Source organism: Molossus molossus, unplaced genomic scaffold (genome assembly GCF_014108415.1).
Source record: "Molossus molossus isolate mMolMol1 unplaced genomic scaffold, mMolMol1.p scaffold_m16_p_6, whole genome shotgun sequence".
Classification (NCBI taxonomy): Eukaryota; Metazoa; Chordata; class Mammalia; order Chiroptera; family Molossidae; genus Molossus; species Molossus molossus.
In genome coordinates, this window is record NW_023425399.1 from 47,919,300 (window position 1) to 47,938,163 (window position 18,864).

Genomic DNA, 18,864 nt, shown 5'->3' on the forward strand with positions numbered 1-18,864 from the left:
TGTCTTTCCCTGTTTGGCTTGTTTCACTAAGGATAATACTTTCCAGGTCCCTTCACATCATCTCAAAGGATAAGAGATCTTTCTTATACCTGAGTAGTACTCCATTGTGAATATGTACCACTGCTTTTTTATACATTAGTCTACTGATGGACACTTGGGCTGTTTCCAAAACTTAGCTATTGTAAATAGTGCTGCTACAGACATGGGGGTACATATATTCTTTCTGATTGGTATTTCAGTCTTCTTAGGGTACATTCCTAGAAGTGGGATCACTGGGTCAAATGGCAGTTCAATTTTTAATTTTTGGAGGTAATAACATATTATTTTCCATAGTGGCTGCACACAGTCTGCATTCCCACCAGCAGTGTACTAGAGTGCCTTTTTCTCCACACCCTCACCAACACTTGTTGTTTGATGATTTGTTGATGGCAGTCATTCTGACAGGTGTGAGGTGATACCTGATTGTTGTTTTAATTTGCATCTCTCTGATGATTAGTGATGTTGAGCATTTATTTATATGCTCTTAGCCATTTGTATGTCCAATTTGGAGAGGTGTCTATTTAGTTCTTCTGTCCATTTTTTAATTGGGTCCTTGTCTTCAATTTGTTGACTTGTATGAGCACTTTATATATATTGAAATTAACCCCTTATCTGATATATCATTGGCAATTATGCTCTCCCATACAGTGGGTAGCCTTTCCTTATTGATGATTGTATCTTTCGCTGTGCAGAAGCATTTGAGTTTGATGTAGTCCCATGTGTTTCTCCTTTGTTTCTATTGCCTTAGTGGATGTATCAGTGAAAATTCTGCTGCGTATAATGTCTGAAATTTTGTTGCCTACAGTTTCTTCTAGAATTTTTATGGATTCACGGGTCACATTTAAGTCTTTTATCCATTTTGAGTTTATTCTTATGTAGAGTGTAAGTTGATGGTCTAGTTTCATTTTTTTGCATGTAGCTGTCCAATTTTCTCAACACCATTTATTAAAAAGGCTGTCCTTACTCCACTGTATGCTCTTGCCACCTTGTCAAATATTAATTGAGCATATTTCCCTGGGTCCATTTCTGGGTTCTCTGTTCTGTTCCACTGGTCTATATGCCTGTTCTTGTGCCAGTACCAGGCTGTTTTGATTACAGTGGCTTTGTAGTATAACCTGATCTGGTAATGTGATCCCTCCAACTTTGTTCTTCTTTTTCAAGATTGCTGTGACTATTCGAGGTCTTTTTTGGTTCCATATGAACTTTTGAAGTACTTGTTCTAATTCTGTGAAGTATGCCGTTGGTATTTTGATAGGGATTGCATTGAATCTATAGATTGCTTTGGGTAGTATGGACATTTTTTTTTTTTTTTTTCCATCCTCACCCGAGGACATTTTTCCATTTTTTACTCAGATAGAGCGGGAAGGAGAGAGAGGAAGAGAGAGAAACATCGATGTGAAAGGGACACATCGAGTGGCCACCACCCACACGACCCAACCAGGGCCGGGGACAAACTGCAGCCAAGGTACATGCCCTTAGCGGGAACCGAACCCGGGTCTCTGTGGACCGCAGGCTGACGCTCTAACCGCTGAGCCAAACCGGCCAGGGCAGTATAGACATTTTAATGATGTTAATTCTTCCAATACATAAACAGGGTATGTGCTTCCACTTTTTTATCTTCCTCGATTTCTTTTTTCAATGACCTGTAGTATTCTGTGAATAAGTTTTTTATTTCTTTTGTTAAGTTTATTCCTAGGTATCTTAATTTTTTTGCCATAATGGTAAATGGGGTTGTTTTCATAGTTTCTCTTACTGTGACTTCATCATTGGTGCATAAGAATGCCATCAATTTCTTGATGTTAATTTTGTATCCTGCTACTTTGTCAAATTCATTTATTAAGTCTAGTAAATTTTTGATGGAGTCTTTCAGGTTTTCTACATATAGTACCATGCCATCTGCACATAATGACAGTTTCTCTTCCTCCTTTCCAATTTGGATCTCTTTTATTTTTTCTTCCTGTCTGATCGCTGTGGTTAAGTCTTTCAGTACTATGTTAAATATGACTGGTGAAAGTGGGCATCCTTGCCTTATTCCTGTTCTCAAGGGAAATGCTTTTAGTTTTTGCCCATTGAGTATGATGTTGGCTGTAGGTCTTTCATATATGGCCTTTATTATGTTGAGATATGATCCCTCTATTCCCTCTTTGCTGAGCGTATTTATCAGAAATGGATGCTGGATTTTGTTGAAGGCTTTTTCAGCATCTATTGATATGATCGTGTGGTCTTTATTCTTCATTTTATTTATGTGGTGTTGTACTGGCCTTGCATCCCTGGGATGAATCCCACTTGGTCATGGTGGATAATTTTGGGCGGTTATTGCTGGAACTGATTTGCTAGTATTTTGTTCAGAAATTTAGGATCTATGTTCATCAGGGACATTGCCTGTAGTTTTCTTTCTTTGTAGTGTCTTTTTCTGGTTTTGGAATTAGATCTATGCTGGCCTCATAAAATGACTTTGAAGACTTCCTTCTTCTTAAATTTATTGAAATAGTTTTGAGGAGAATGGGTGTTAGTTCTTCTTTGAATGTTTGGTAAAACTCCCCCGTGAAGCCATCAGGGCTTGGGCTTTTGTTTGCTGAGAGAGTCTTGATTACATCTTCAATATCTTCTTTTGTTATTGCTCTGTTCAAGTTTTCTATCTATTCCTGGTCCCGTTTGGGAGACTATGTGTTCCTAGAAATTTGTTCATTTTGCTTAGATTGTCAAATTTGTTGCCATATAATTGTTCAAAGTAGTTGTTAACAATCTTCTGTATTTCTGTGGTATCAGTTGTTACTTCTCCTCTTTCCTTTCTGATTTTGTGTATTTGGGTTCTGTGTCTTTGTTTTTTTGGTGAGTCTAGCTAAGGGTCCATCAATCTTGTTTATCTTTTAAAAAAACCAGCACTTGGTTTCATTGATCCTTTGAATTGTTCTTTTGGACTCTATGTTGTTTATTTCTACTCTGATCTTTACTATTTCCTTCCTTGTACTTAATCTGGGTTTTATTTGTGTGCTTGCTTGCTTTATAATTCTTTAAGTTGTAAGGTTAGACAGTCAATTAGAAATTTTCCTTGTTTCTTGAGGTAGGCCTGTAGTGCTATGAACTTCCTTCTCAAAACTGCTTTTGCTGTATCTCGTAGATTTTGTGTTGTTGTGTGCTCATTTTCACTGGTTTCCAGGAAGTTTTTTATTTCTTCCTTGATCTCCTCCATAACTCATTCATTGTTTAATAACATGCTATTTAGCTTCTATGTGTTCAAATGTCTTTGCATGTTCTTGTGCCAATTGATTTCTACTTTCATGCCATTGTGATCTAAGAAGATGCTTGATATGATTTCAGTCTTCTTGAACTTGTAGAGACTTAGTTTGTGTCCTAACATGTGGTCTAACTTTGTGAATGTTCCATGTGCACTTGAGAAGAATGTGAATTCTGTAGTTTTGGGGTGTAATTTTCTGTAAGTATCTATTAAATCCATTTGGTCTAGTGCTTCATTTAGAGTGTCTTTTTTCTTGCTAATTTTTTTGTCTAGAGAATCTATCCAGTGGTGTCAAGGGGTGTTGAAGTCCCCTGCTATGATTGTTTTGCTATTGATTTCTCCTTTGAAGTACTCCAGAAGATTTTGAATATATTTTGGTGCTCATATATTGTGTGCATGTATGTTTACCAAGGTTATATCTTCCTGTTGGATAGTTCCTTTCAATATTATGTACTGGCCTTCTTTGTCTCTAGTTATGGCCTTCATTTTGAAATCTATTTTTTCATATATGAGTATTGCTACCCCATCTTTTTTTTCTTTCTGTTTGCTCAGAAGATTTTTTTCCATCCCTTCACTTTCAACCTATGTGAGGCTTTTGTTGTGAGGTGGGACTCTTGTAAACAACATATAGATGAGTCAGGCTTTCTTATCTAATAAGCTACTTATGTTCTTTTATTGGAGCATTCAATCCATTTACATTTAAGGTGATTATTGATATGTACTTATTTGTTGCCATTTTTGTTTAGTGTGGTTATATTTTTCTTCCTATTTCTCCTGCTAATTACAGCAGTTTTTTTTTTTTTTTTTAATTGCTTGCATTGCTGGGTTGGTGCTAATGTATTCCCTTAGCCTTTTTTTTTTTTTTTTTTTTGTCTGAGAAGCTCTTTATTTGACCTTCTATTTTGAATGATAGGCTTGCTGGGTAGAGTTGTCTTGGATTCAGATCCTTGTTTTTCATGACCTTGATTACCTCATGCCATTCCCTTCTGGCCTGTAGTGTTTCTTTGGAGAAGTCACCTGAGAGCCTTATGGATTTTCCTTTGTAGGTAACCTGTTGCTTCTCTCTTGCTGCTTTTAGGATTCTCTTTTTGTCTTAAATTTTTGGCACTTTGATTACTATGTGTCTTGGTGTGGGCCTGTTTGGGTTCTTCTTACTTGGGGCTCTCTGTGCTTCTTGAACTTGAATGCCTTCTTCCTTCACCAAATTAGGGAAGTTTTCTGTCACTATTTCTTCAAATATATTCTCTAACCCTTGCTCATTTTCTTCTTTTACAGGGACTCCTATGATGGGAATGTTATTACGTTTCCAGTTGTCCTACAGTTTTCTTAAGCTCTTTTCTTGGTTTTTAATAATTTTTTCCTGTAGGTTTTCTATTTTCTAATTCACTGATCTGGTCCTCAGCTTCCTCTACTCTGCTATTAAGACTTTTCAATTTGTTTTTTTAATTTCTGATAAGTCATTCTTCATTTCTTTTGGTGGTTTTTAATTTCCAGCTGGTTGATTTTCACATGTCTATGTCTTTACTCATGGTGCTCATGTCTATACACATGCTGTTGAGCTTCCTCAAGATCATGGCTCTGAATTCTAGTTCTGTTAACTTGCTTAACTGCACCTCATTTATCTCATCTTCTGTAGAGGTCTCTTGTTCTTTCATTTGGCTTTTGTTTCTGTTTTTCACCATTTTGGCTATCACAGTGGGCTTTGGAGCCTGCCAAATTTTCTCTGTGGTGTTGGTGTTCTGCTGTTTGTGACTTTCTCTCTTGGGTTTGGATGAGGCGTTGAGGGCCCACTTTAAACACCACTGTCAAGTCTTAACTTGCCTGGTTAGAGTGCTAGCCCAGGGAATGGTAGTCATCCTCTAGCTATTTTGCCTGGAGGCTATTAGTAGAGGTCACCTGAAGAACCTTGGTTTCTGACTGGAATGAAAAACTCCCTCTGGTGCTCAGTTTAAGAGGATTTCCTGAGGGTGGGGCAGATGCTGGTTGTTAATGGGCCTCAATTAGCATTTCAATTGCCTCCAGTTGGGGTAGAATCTCTGAGGAAGGGGCCATGGCCTCTCCACAGGGCCCTGGGAAGGACTAATATGACCACAGTCCTGCGTGGCTGCACTCAGCAAAAGCTCTGAGCACCCTCCAAATCCTGAGTGTCCCCACACAGTTCCAGTCCAGTCTGCCCTCCCTGTGTCAGAGCCCAAGGTGAGTGGCTGCTGCCAATTTAGCTTGTCTCCAGGCTCTGTGCCATGGAGCTCCCTGGGACTTTAACCCGAGGCTGTGACAGCTCACATCCAAGGTCGCAGGACCCAGCTGTGGCTGCAGGAGCCAGCCAAGGCCGCTGGTCCCAGCTGACGCCCCCCACAGGTCCCAGCCGAGGCAGCCGCTGGTCCCAGCTGAGGCCACAGGTCCAAGCTGAGGGCACAGCTTCCAGCCGAGGCTGCCGGTCCCAGCCAAGGCCGCTGGTCCCAGCCGGGGCCACAGTCGATCCCAGCTGGGGCCACAGGTCGGGGCCGCAGGTCCAAGCTGAGGCCCCTGGTCCCAGCCGAGGCCACAGCAGGTTCCAGCCGAGGCCGCAGTAGGTCCCAGCCCAGGCTGCTGCAGACTGTAGGCTCCCGGCCCCTCTCATGTCCTCCAAAGCCTTTCAGGATTGAATCAGTGTCCCTGGTTATGTGGTCCTCCAAGCTGCCTTTCGGTTGCCCTTTCCTGATGATTTGTCTTTATTTTTGTTGTAATTCCTGTTTGGTCCTGGGAGATGGTCTGTGTAGCTTCCATTCACTCCACCGCCATTTTTTTTTTCTCTCTGTTGAGTCTTTTAATATCCACAGGTTCTTGGACAGAATTTCCCTGAGACATACCCTAGTCAAAAATTTAAGGACTAAAAAGAAAGTTTGTGTTTCTGAAAATTATGATGAATTTACTTTAAAGGAAAAATTAAAATTATAGAGATAAAGACCTGCTTAAAATAAAAACATATACATGAAATTGCCTCATTCTACCCAGTTTTGATAACTATGACAAACATCCATGTACATGTCATTCACATTTTTCAAACCAATATCCAAAAAATGGTGCCAGGTTTGCTTAGGACATTCTTAAAATAAGAAATACAATATTGGCTAATGCAGTAACTGTTCCCCATTCCTTTGGCTTCTTTCACCAATGACAACCTCTTGTGTGAAGGTAGCTTGCATCCCTCTGATTCTTATCTTAAAACTTATAACATATATGTATGTACCCATAAATAATTCATGGTGTTGTTTTGTGGGATTTTTTGATTTTTGTTTTTTTTAGTTTACATGAATGGGGTATTTTTATACATGACATTTTGTAACTTGTTTTATTTCTCAACATTAGATTTTTTAAAACCATCTATGTTGAAATAAGTAGATCTAGTTTGTTCATTTTTAACAACTATGTAGTAATTAAAATATACCCCCATTTATTTAGTATAACCAATGCATAGGTATGTATATTGTTTCAATTTCTGAGTACTTACAAAGTAAGAGCACTTCCATGTGCATTCCTCCCTGTGCAATATGGAGGTTTCTCTAGTGTTTACATCTGGAAGAGAAATAGGTCGGTTACTGGGTAAAGTTCAGCTTTACTAGAAAATTGTCAAATTGCCTTCAGAAGTGCTTGCACTGTTTTATACTTCAACCTTCTGCACAGAAATTCCCTTTTCTCTGTATCTTAAAGAGCAAATCCTCAAAAGAAGTCAGATGAACAGGAGACAAAATCTGAAAAATAGCCCAGCTGATGTGGCTCAGTAGATTGACCATGATCCCATGGGCTAAGAGGTACCCATTCAATTCCCAGTCAGGGCATATGCCTGGGTTGCAGGCTCAATCCCCAGTAGGGAGCATGCAGGAGGCCACTGATTAGTGTTTTTCTCTCACATCGGTGTTTTTATTTCTCTCTCCCTTCCTCTCTTTCTAGAAAATCAATAAAAACATGTTTTTAAAGCAGTAAAAAATAAATTTTTATTTGGAGATGTGTGAAAAGTCCAACCATGGAAACTTTTCAGGACTTCCTTGAGTAGTGGTTCTCAACGTGTGGGTCACAACCCCTTTGGGGGTTGAATGACCCTTTCACAGGGGTTGCCTAAGACATAACAGTAATAAAATTACAGTTATGAAGTAGCAAGAAAATAATTTTGTGGTTGAGGTCACCACAACATGAGAAACTGTATTAAATGGTCGCGACATTATGGAAGCAATGGAAAGCCTTCAGAACCCCTAATATGCACTCCGGCTCACAAACGAATAGTCCTTTTAATTTTTTCTTGAACCTTAAATAAGTTGCTTAAGCAAGATCCCTGATAAATGGCCATAGTCTCAAATATTTATTGATTCAGATCTCGGGAATGCCAAGAGTCAGTTGTTTCTGCTTTTGATTTTTTGGAGATAATTTGCTGGATATTCTTTTCCCTTCAACATCTGTCAGTAAGACATTTTACATGATCAATGAAAAGGACTATGTCCAGCACTATCTGATTCCTTGGAGAAGCCAATGTAGATTAAAATATATATTTTAAAATGATGAATGGTTGTTCCTCCAACTTCTGAAGCTGCTGCGTTTGGCTAATTTTATACGAGGCAGATACTATTTTTTCTGTCTCTCTTGTCACCATTTCTTCTTTTTTACCCCAAAAGTGACTCACTGTTCTTGGCAAAGGCAGATTTAACATTCTTCAGAAGTTGCACTTCTGCTCTGTCTTCTAATGGCCATTCCAAAGGATGGCTCTTCGGATAGTAATGAAGTATGACTCCTGGATGCCTGGGCTGTTTCACCTTCTTTGGAGTATCCTAGAGACAGTGCTCTGATTCCTTACAAGGGGTGTTCAATACCCTTTTCTCAATGGGTAACTGCACTTACTTCTTTCTTTCATCCTCCCTAGGTGGCAGTCACAGGTAGTATCAGAGGCAGAACAGTACAGACCCTCAGGATGGTAATAAATGATAAATTATTATTTCAACACTTCTGAGGAAATGTGTGCCTACAAACAGAGCAGGGATTCTTTCATTTGAAAATTCTTTCATTCTGAATTCTTACATTTGCAAATGAAAGAAAGAAGAGAGGGGAAATAAAGAAGAAAAACCTCAGGAAAGCCTTTGTGGGGTGAATCAAGCTGGCCTTAGGAAAAACCAGGTACTAGAACTCTGCCTCTTGTCCCTGCTTCTGTCTGTGTCCTTTTGCCTATTTTTGTGGCTGGCTATCAGAATAAAGCTATAGCTATATGACTTGTCCTAGAACCCTGGGCCTTCCCTTTTTATAATGGAACTACAGAGGAAATAAGACCCTCTACATAAATTCCAGTTTAGAAAACAAAAACAAAAAACCTTGTAGAGAACTCTGATTGGTTCAGCTTGGGTAGTTCAGACCACCTGTGCCCAGGGTATCAGAGATTTCTGACTACTAGTCCTAACCAGAACCATGGTTGAATGGGAGAACTAAACATGTCACCTGAAATAAGGGACATGCTGTTCTGGATAGACAAAATCATATGCCCATTTCTCATGGTGATACATTCTGGTTTTGCCACAAGGGCCTTATGCCAGAACTTTTCAGTCTTATATAGCTTTACCTTCAACTAATGCTGCATAGAAAATATTTTTCTTTCATTCCGGAATCCTTTTTGGTTTTCCAACATCAATGATCACTTTTCTTGTCATATTCAATAATTGAATATGCTCTGTACTTTATTTGGGGCTAGAAGTCTCCTAAAGGCAAGCATTTAATTCAAACATCACCCAAATTAAGGCACAGGGGCTTTGTGAGTCACAGTACCCTGTATTCTCTGTGGACACTGAAACCAATTTTCAAGTGCTTTCATGCCATGTACTACTGGGCACCATGCCACACATCCAAACAAGATGAAGGAAAACACTGAGGAAAAACTCTTAGATAAGCTATGGTTTTTATAACATATCCACTCTACAACCAAATTCACAACTCCCTGACACCTGGATTCAGTGGCTGCTGACTTTATAGGACACATTTAGATTTAATGTGTATTTCATTGAGAGAAAAGGGAACACAGTCTCTCATTTTAAGATGAGGAAACTGAGGCCCAGAGACATGGACAGACAGAGCCATGCAACCCACAAGCAGTGGACCTGATATCTCTAAGCAGCTGCACAACAGGTAACATCTATTACATTCCTACTGTATGCATTACCAGGGTCTTTGGAGTAAAAGGAAGCCTTGTTGGTCCCCTCCTTTTATGTGCATCCAATCTAGTTTCCCCAACCACACACACAAAAACTCTGAGAATATAGGGGCACATTTGACTTATTTTTCCTGATAGAGAAACTTGCAATTAGTTAAATAAATTTCCACATGCAAGTTGTTACAAATCATATAGCCTGCATGTAGATATACTGCACTGATTAAATATTCTTTACCTAGAGACATCTCATGCTACCTCTCACATACAATCTGTTGTGCCTTGGGTACAGCTCTGTGTGTGACAATGTGGGATAAATGTTGCTGACTGCCTATGACCACCAGCTTCTCTTGACTATGGATTATCTCAAGGTTGACAGCTGTGGTCTTTTAAGGGTTAACTAGAGGAAGGAGTGGGGAATTTCAGGGCCTGCAATTTATTTTCAAGAGTCAGTCCTTGCAGGGCCAATGCCAATGCAACATCTGGTATGCACCTGAATAAATCCAAGAAGTTTCCTTTTCAATATTGTATAAATTCTGCACCTTGACTCATGGCTATTAAACCCACTGTGGTGAGATCTCCAGCAAGCATGGTAATATTTCCTTTATAAAGGAAGACCTCTCCAAGGCAAGCAGCATGAAGCGATCTTCACCCACCCTGCACCCCAAAGCCTCCAGGGAAAGCTGTCATCTAGGTGCTTTCTGCTAAAAACTCCATTTAATTCAATTTTTTAAACAAAACTTCCCATTTGAAGATGGGCTCTCTTTTACTTTTTCCTGCCCCCAGGTTCCTTTTTTCTTGATAACAGATTCAGCTATGCCCACCCTATCTACTCATGCCACCCTCCCCATGTATTCTGGTCAACCAGACTCATCACTTAATGTGGATTAAATTAAAAGCAGACCCTTTGAAAGGGCACCACTGCCTGCCCTTCCTCTTTCTCCTTTGCTCCCACCTCGTGCTACAAAACAAAATTATTTGAAGGGGTCTTGGTAAAGTCTGTTGTTCATAACTCTGACCTCCAGTTGGATGAGATGAGAGTTAAAACTGGAATTGCACAATATTGGAGGTGAGCAGGTCCCATAAGGCTATTTGGCTCCATGCCCCTATTGTGCAGGTGAAACAAATAGACCCCAAGAGGATCATACCATTCCCCAGGATAGCCAAGGCCCTCATGCCTCACAGCCTCACTTAGCCTCTCCTCTACTTTTGTGTACCTCTTCTTATCACTTCTGGTGAATCTCAGCTCACCATGTTTCACTAAGCTGTAATAACACCATCTTTAAGATATTTTCTTTGTTCCCCACTACCCATAACTCACCGCTCTGCTCTGGAATTCATTATTTGTCTATGGGCTTTCCAGTTTTGCATGGCAATGCCATTATGGATTCTCACAGTGTATGGCACAGATGTTGTCTTAATTTGTGTCCCACCACTCACCCAAAATAAAAGAGACTCTGAGATGAGGATTCTAATACTTGATTAAGGGTGCAACTGTGGGAGCCACCAGTGAGAGAAGGGGAAGGAAGTAAAACCTAACGAGGGTGAAGTAATAAGCAGGTTCTGCCTATAGAAAGTAAGGGCTCATTATGAAGAACAGCTTTCAGGGAGTTGTTGCACTGAAGAGCAAGGAAACCAGTGTCTTGATCTGCCAACTTTGGTGCCTAACTTTTAGGGGACATAAACTCCTAGAACATAAACTCCTTGGAATTTATAGGCTCCCTCAAACTTTGAGCAAAGCCCACCTTTAGCCAGGGAAAGCTCTCAGGCAGAGACCTGGAACCTGTCAGCTGGGGACCTCCAGCATGGACCAATTGGCCTACAATGCTCACATGTCTACGACCCCAAGAATCAGACCCTGGATTTTATTTATCTCAGCATCCCCAAGGTGTGGCCTATAATAGGCATATTTCTCATTTTAATTGAACTTAAATATCAATTAATATCCTCACAGGACTAAGGAATAAGTGGAAACCCTGAAGTTGAACTCTTGACTCAATGTTTTTACAATGCATTTTTCAGAATTTTCAGCCAAATTATTTATTTTCTAATACCAGAGAAATTTAGATGTATATTCCCTGTAGTCTTGGGACCCTTAGTCCAAAGTAATATGTCACCAGCAAAGCATTTCTTGAAAGTTTATTTCTTAAATTTCTCTGAATGACATTCTGTTCCATAGTGCATCTTAATTTCTTTTAGTATTTTTAAACATTTAAATTACAAGTTAAAATTATTAAATATAATTTGTATATTTCTGTGAGAAATTAATGTTCTAGGATAATTTTTTGTGGCTTTACTGGGACTTTATATATCTCCCAGCTCATGCCATCCCTCAGGGTGAGAGTCGCAGTACCTCTTTCCATATAGGAACTAAACATTGTAAAGATTTGACTCCCATGAACTCTGTTACCAGGGACATTAGGAGCCTCCTGCCATAAGCCTTGGGCTCCATGCTGATAAGGGGAATGTTATTTGAGGTATTAGGCTATCCCACTGCTCCCCACTTCACTTTCTGTCAGAGCCTGACTCCATAAATACAGAACTGCTGTCCAAGCAAGTGAAAATCTAGATAGTACCAGTGTGAGGAGAGGAAAAAACAGGCACCTAAGGAATAATATTCTCAGAGGGACCAGCTCCTATGTGATAGTGCCCCAAGCCTCCTTTCCACATTCAGGGTAGTTTCTGAAGATCCTCACATTCAGTCTCCACTATGTCACATATAACCCTTTCAAGTCATCAGGTTGAGCCTTCTCTTACTAAAATAGTGATGAATGATATAAATTGTACTGGAGACTTTTTAGATGTTAAGGCATTCAAGTTATATGTCTCTATAAAATATTTTTCAGGTCTCCCTTCTTGGCTATGTAGAAGATTAATCACTTCTTCTCTATCTAACACAGTGCCAAGCCTTTCAGGTTCCATCTTTCCTCCCCCAATCCCCTTCTGCTCCTTCTCCCCCTTCACAGGCTTGTTTTTTCCCATAGCCCTGGTCATATGGCAGCTCCCATACCATGAATACTTGACCCATTAAACCAAAAAGAACCCTATAATTGCAAGTATCCAATGTACTTGGAAAGAATGAGGGGGGCTATAAATACAAGTACTTCTTTTTCTTCTTGTATTCCCTGGAGCCAAAAAAAGAACAAGGAAAAGAACTCTAAATCCATTTTCATTTTCCATGAAACATCTGATATTCCATCTTTGGTGTGAATGTTTAATATCAGTTAAAATGCAAATATTAACAGATGGAGTTAATAGTTTAGATGTCATCAGATACACACACACATACCCTCCACATGTATACATATGTACATATAGATACAGATATACACACAATTTTATATATATATGTATATTTCATACACACACACATTATAAAAGAGAAAACTAATGGAGCTGCTTCTCTGCTTTATGTGCCTGCCTTTTTTTTTTTTTTTTTTTTTTTTTTTTTTAATCTCGACAATCTTCAGTGATCATTCTTTCCTCAGCTCTGATGTCACAGCCTCTGTGAAGTATTTCTTGGAACTCCCTTTAAGTGAGATTCACTGTCACTTCTTTGCTCTTTTGGTCTTTGTTTGGTGCCTGTATTATCAAGTATTAGAGATAGATTCTATCCAGATTAAGCATCTCCAAAACAGATCATGAGACAAGGATTCTAGTGCAAGAAGATTATATGAGAGGTGAATAATCTCAGGCAAGTTTACTCAACATTTAAAAAAAATCCTCACCCAAGGATATTTTTCCATTTATCTTCAGATAGAGTGGAAGGGAGAGAGAGAAAGAGAGAGAAAGAAACATTGATGTGAGAGAGACACATCGACTGGTTGCCTCCTGCATGACCTTGACCAAGAGCGGGGACCGCACCGCAACCAAAGTATGTGCCCTTGACCAGAATCAAACCTGGCGACTATTTGGCCAGTGTGCCAATGCTCTAACCACTGAGAAAGCTTGTCAAAGCTTAACATTTTATACATATGACCCCATTGACTCATTTTCTCTAATAAGTTGTTTTACTCTTCTGCACTTTGTTGCTCATAGTTCACTTAACCCCAATCCCACTGCCTCTGACCTTGGAGTTACTCTGGGATATTGCAGGCAAAAATCACTTTGGAAGCATACTTTTTTTTCCTGTACAGGACTGCAAGCCACTTGGATCTTTCTTAATTACTTATATACAGATCCCTCGGATTTCTCTCTTAATACATTCTCATCTGCTCTTCATCTTTCAGAGCTTTCTCATAGTCTGATCTGTCCAAAATCCCCCTCCTTGCTGTCCAGGTCACAGTGGATTTTATTGAGTGAACATTTACTCTTAGTCTACTGTGTTGAGAGAAAGAAAGGTGTCAAAGATAGTTGGTAGAAAAGAATGTGCTGCCCAGCTAGTGTGGCTCAGTGGTTGAACATCAACCCATGCACCAAGGGGTTCCCGGATCAATTCCCAGTTGGGGCACATGCCCAGATCGTGGGCCTGATCCACAGTGGTGGGCATGCAAGAGGTAGCCAATTGATGCTCTCTCTCGTTGATGCTTCTATTTCTCTCTCCCTCTCTCTCTAAAATAAATAAAGAAAAAACATTTAAGAATGTGCTAAATTACTAAATTTAAATGAGAGTATACAGGTAAAGCAGACATTGGGAATGACAGTCTCTAAGTCATTCTTAATTTGCCTTTTCACAATCTTTAGTATTAAGACAGTCAAGTACCCAATATTTTACTAAGTAGAATCAAGCCTTCATCAAAGACAAAGTTTCACTGACTATACTTCTGGTTACTCTGCTACTCTGTCTCCCACTTTATACTTAGAAAAATGCATGTAGATAGAGTAAATAGTCACAGGGGAGAAACAAGTTTTGTTCATCTTCTGTGGGAAGTGTAGAGATTTGTGCAAGAAAGAACAGCAGAGTGAAAGTGATATAATAAAAAACAATTATTGGGATTTTTTATAAAAAGGGGACAAGGTTTTCAGGCTAGAGAGGCTTTGGGTACAACATGTATTTCTCATTTCTCCTGGGTAGTAGCCAATAAGTCAGGTGCCTGAACATTCCCATTTTTTCATCTGTTCCAAACCACATTTGCCAAGACAATTTTTGGCTAAGGACAAAATCAACATGAAGGGAGTCAAGGCCAAGCAATAGACGGATACATTATAATGGCATCACTGAGCCCTTGGATCCTGCTGATGACCCATTATGATCACCCCATTTTTATGCATCAGTATTCATCTCTTTGCCTAAACCAGTTTAGATTGGGATTTTTACCCCTTGGTTTTTGTAGGTTCTGTCTAATATAGTCTCAGTTTGGTTCTCAATAAATCAAAAGAGTTTGGAAGAATGTAATAAGAAAAGCACAGAATTTGATATAACATGCATAGCTTTTTAATATTAGGAAATACCAGTTTTCTACAAAGTAGACTATCTAAATTATAGGGTTAACTAAAGGTTTAATCAGACAACATACATATGTCACACACATATGTGTGTATGTGTATATATACTTGGATACAAATGAAAATGACCTATGGTCCACTCTCTACATTAGGTAAATACAAAAACCCTCAGTCTAGTCACTGCACAGTGACCAAAAAAAAAAAAAAAAATTCCAATTGTTTATGTCTACCATTTTACCATTTAAGGGTATAAAATTCATGGCCTACAGTCACACTTTTCAAAATCTTCAGAAAGTCCTTTGAGGTACCCTAGAAAGTTGCACACCATACTTCAACCTCAACTTTTACTCTGTGACATTTTCCATCATTCCTTCTCTATCCTCTCTCTTTCTCATCCAGAGACACACTTAAGAGATTGTTAATATTTATCTGTTGAATGAACAATTTCAAAATATCAACTTTACTTAACCATCTTAACAAGAAGAGAAACTTACAGTGTCCTTTACCATATAAATGTCAAAAGATTGTCATTCTTATTGCTAATCTAGTGTAAGAGGAACTGCATAATTACTAAGAATTTCATAAATAACAGTGCCCTTTTAGAGGAACCAGAAAGCAGACAATAGGATAGCACAGCTTTAGCAGGATTCTGGAAGCCTTCTGAAGAAGCAAGGGAAAAATCAGCTATGGCAATCAGAACTATAATGGCAAGAGGGTGTGGATGCTTTGCTAACTACACTCTTAGTGTTTTTCAACAGATTGAAGCTCTATTGTATCTGTATAATCAGTGATATTTGTTTTTGTGAGATGTACTCTCTTTAATACTGATAAAAGAGGGCCCAGCAGTCCTGCAGTTCTCTTTAATGGGAACTCTGATGGAGGAAGTGAATACAACAGCACTCACATGAAAAAAACTTCCCTGCCCACTGTGATGGTGAGAGTGATAAGCAATGACAATATGCTTGTGCTGGACCTGGCCATATTTCAAGATGGCATGACTCTGATTTTGAGGAGAATAAAGGAGATTACCTCCTGTGTGAGTGATTAGTTTTCCTAAAGCAGAGAGTAGACTTTCAAAGAGAGACTTTAATGTCAGGAATAAAGAGAACCTTGCCCCCACTTTATCTTCCATCTTCCCATCCACTCCATCCATGACTCCCACCAAATCTGAGGGCTGCAGAGCCCAGTGATATGTGGAAACGTCTCCAGAGAATACCCTGAAGCAGATGCTGCTGCTGCTGGTCCAGACACCCTGGGTTGTGTTCTACTGGCTGCAGTGGGAGCTGTTATGAAGCCTCTCAATGCAGCTTCATTCCAGATCTTTCTTTGGGTCAGCTCCTTAGAGGGCCCCTGAGTCATGCCTCATAACCATGGAGCACCCTGTAGACAACAATGAACTGATGCAATATAGGAGAGCCCAACTTCCTGCCTTCAGGCAAGGTAAACTCTTCATGCAATTTATGTGCTGAACAGCTCAGGCAGAATTTCATCCAAAACCTCGCCCTTGCTTAGTTTCCTTTTTCTTCATCCTCTTCTCCCTCACTTGCACATATCTCTTGAGGAAATCTCGCAATCACTCACTCAAACAAAAATCTCCACCTCAGATTCTACTTTATGGGAGCTTGACTTGAGACAACTCCTTCATGAAGAAGGGCTGTCCTTCATTTTAAGACTTGAAAACGGTCCTGCCATCTCTCTGACATTATAATTGCATTCTGAAATTACTCTAAATCGGTTGAAGACACTCACAGCCTGGGTGTGCTGATCTTGAGTGTTCTGAAGAATCTGGCAAAAGGGTTAGAGGGCCCTGGCCGGTTTGGCTCAGCGGTTAGAGCGTCGGCCTGCGGTCCTGAGAGACCCGGGTTCGGTTCCCGCTAAGGGCACGTACCTCGGTTGCAGTTTGTCCCCGGCCCTGGTCGGTTGTGCAGGTGGCAGCCACTCGATGTGTTCCTTTCACATTGATGTTTCTCTCTCTCTCTGTTCCTCTCTCTCCCTCCCACTCTACCTGAACAAAAAATGGAAAAATGTCCTCTAGTGAGGATTAAAAAAAAAAAAGGGGAAAGAGTTAGAGGGAATCAGTGCTGCCTCATCTTCCCCACACTATGGTACAAAAAGGCAACAATCTGTTACTAAGGTGGCAGGTGGTGATTAAGAAGAGTCCATGGGAAACCAGGCATGGCAGCAGAGGTCTCAGGGATGAGGAAAAATCTGGAGGAAAAACCTACACAGGAAAGCGAGGAGGACCAAACCCTCCTTGTGCTGCCATGGCTTAGGAAGAACTGTTCACCCCTGGAAGGAAGCCATTGCTCCAGAGAACTCTGGGATTATATTATTACAAGCTCTAATTTAGAATCATATACTTCTTACACCTATACCTATACATTAAGCATAGTCAAAGATGGAATCTGTGAACTGCTGGTTAAAATGGGTTCCTCATCTTAGATAGCCACTGAGGCTTCAATGTTAACAAAATTACTATTATATCTTTGGTGATTAAACCATTACCACAGTTTTTAACCAATGTTAGTTTTTCTACCTGCCTTCATGGGTATCTGATGCCAGAATACCTGCTCAGTGGCAATGGTCACAGAACACTTGCTAACGTAAACCTCTTCTTCACTCTTTTTGAAGGTTATGATTTTGTCTTCACATCAACATTTTAGAAATGCCTAGCTGGCAACAAAAGAATGATATTAATTAGCTTTGTTTTCTTGATATGATTCTGAAAATAACAAATATTCTCTTTTATGTTTTATTCAAAACTGGACCATGAATTCCCAAGGATGTATCTCCTTTTAATGTGAAATAATTCAGATCCCAACTGCAACAGCAGAAAAGATACATGTTTTGACATGTGTTATTAAAAAATCCTTAAGATCTGAGAAGCCAAAGGCAAAGTAGTCTTAGAAATGAATGAAAACATGTGAAGCCAAAATGTGCATTGTGGCCTCGGAGCCTGGTCCTGCTTCTCAGAATGGCCTGTCCACACTCCTCACCAAAGTATTTCTCCATGTCAGTATTTCCAAAAAATACCATCTGGTCATTCCAACCCCAAGCATCCCCGCCTTGTCTGATCACCTATTACTTATGTTGCATATTTGGTATTTAACAACAACACATAGGCAACAAGAGCCTGGGATAGTTTCACAGTACTCATTCAGAACCTGGCTTTAGGATGTACTATAATTCTGAGCCTCCATTTTTTTCCCAAATTGCATGATACTGATATTTTAAAAGCTGTGTTTATGATTATGTGTAACACTATCTTGGAAACCCAAGAGTAGACTCGCAGTACATATATTTCCTCTTTCAACCTTGCCTTCTTCATGTGACTCATTCTTTTTTATTTGGGGGATATATGTGTAGTAGTTTTCCACTGTATTGCAAGCTACTTATGAATAGAGGATCTAAATTTCAGTAGTAAATTTGAGTGGTGATCCCAGGAAGCCCTAGGAAGGAAGTGGGGAAGTGAGAGGGGACGGAGCTATAAGAGAGTGATTGTCCAAAGTATTATCAAGCAAGTGGTAATTGAAGCTTAATGCTATGAAGAAATGCTGAAAAATTACATAAAATATGCATTTCCAGCCTGAAGTGCTGGGGGGCTGGAGTATTATTGCACCATCCCCATCAGTCATTGGTTAAGGGCTGTCCCAGGGCACCTCCAGCCTGCCCTGCTCTCAGAGAAAAACCCAAGTAAAGAGATGTGCTATTGGCTGCTTGGAATTCTGCCCTAAAATGGTCAGACTAGAAGTGGTTGGATATTAACAGCATCTGCCATAGGAGACTTTAGCTGAGAAAAAAAAGTTTATAATTATTGAGTGTAAATACTGGCCTTTATCAATGCATGGGGTTACTTTTGGACTTCTTTTGCTGACAAGAGAAGAGAAGGTGTCTTAATACTGCATCAAATATATTATTTAAACATAGCTTGAGGATTTCTCTAGAGGCTCAGTTAGCTTGACCACATATAGCATAGAAATACAGGGTATCCCCCCAAAATGTATGCAGAATGTCTAGATTCTATTACAATTTGAAAGTTAAA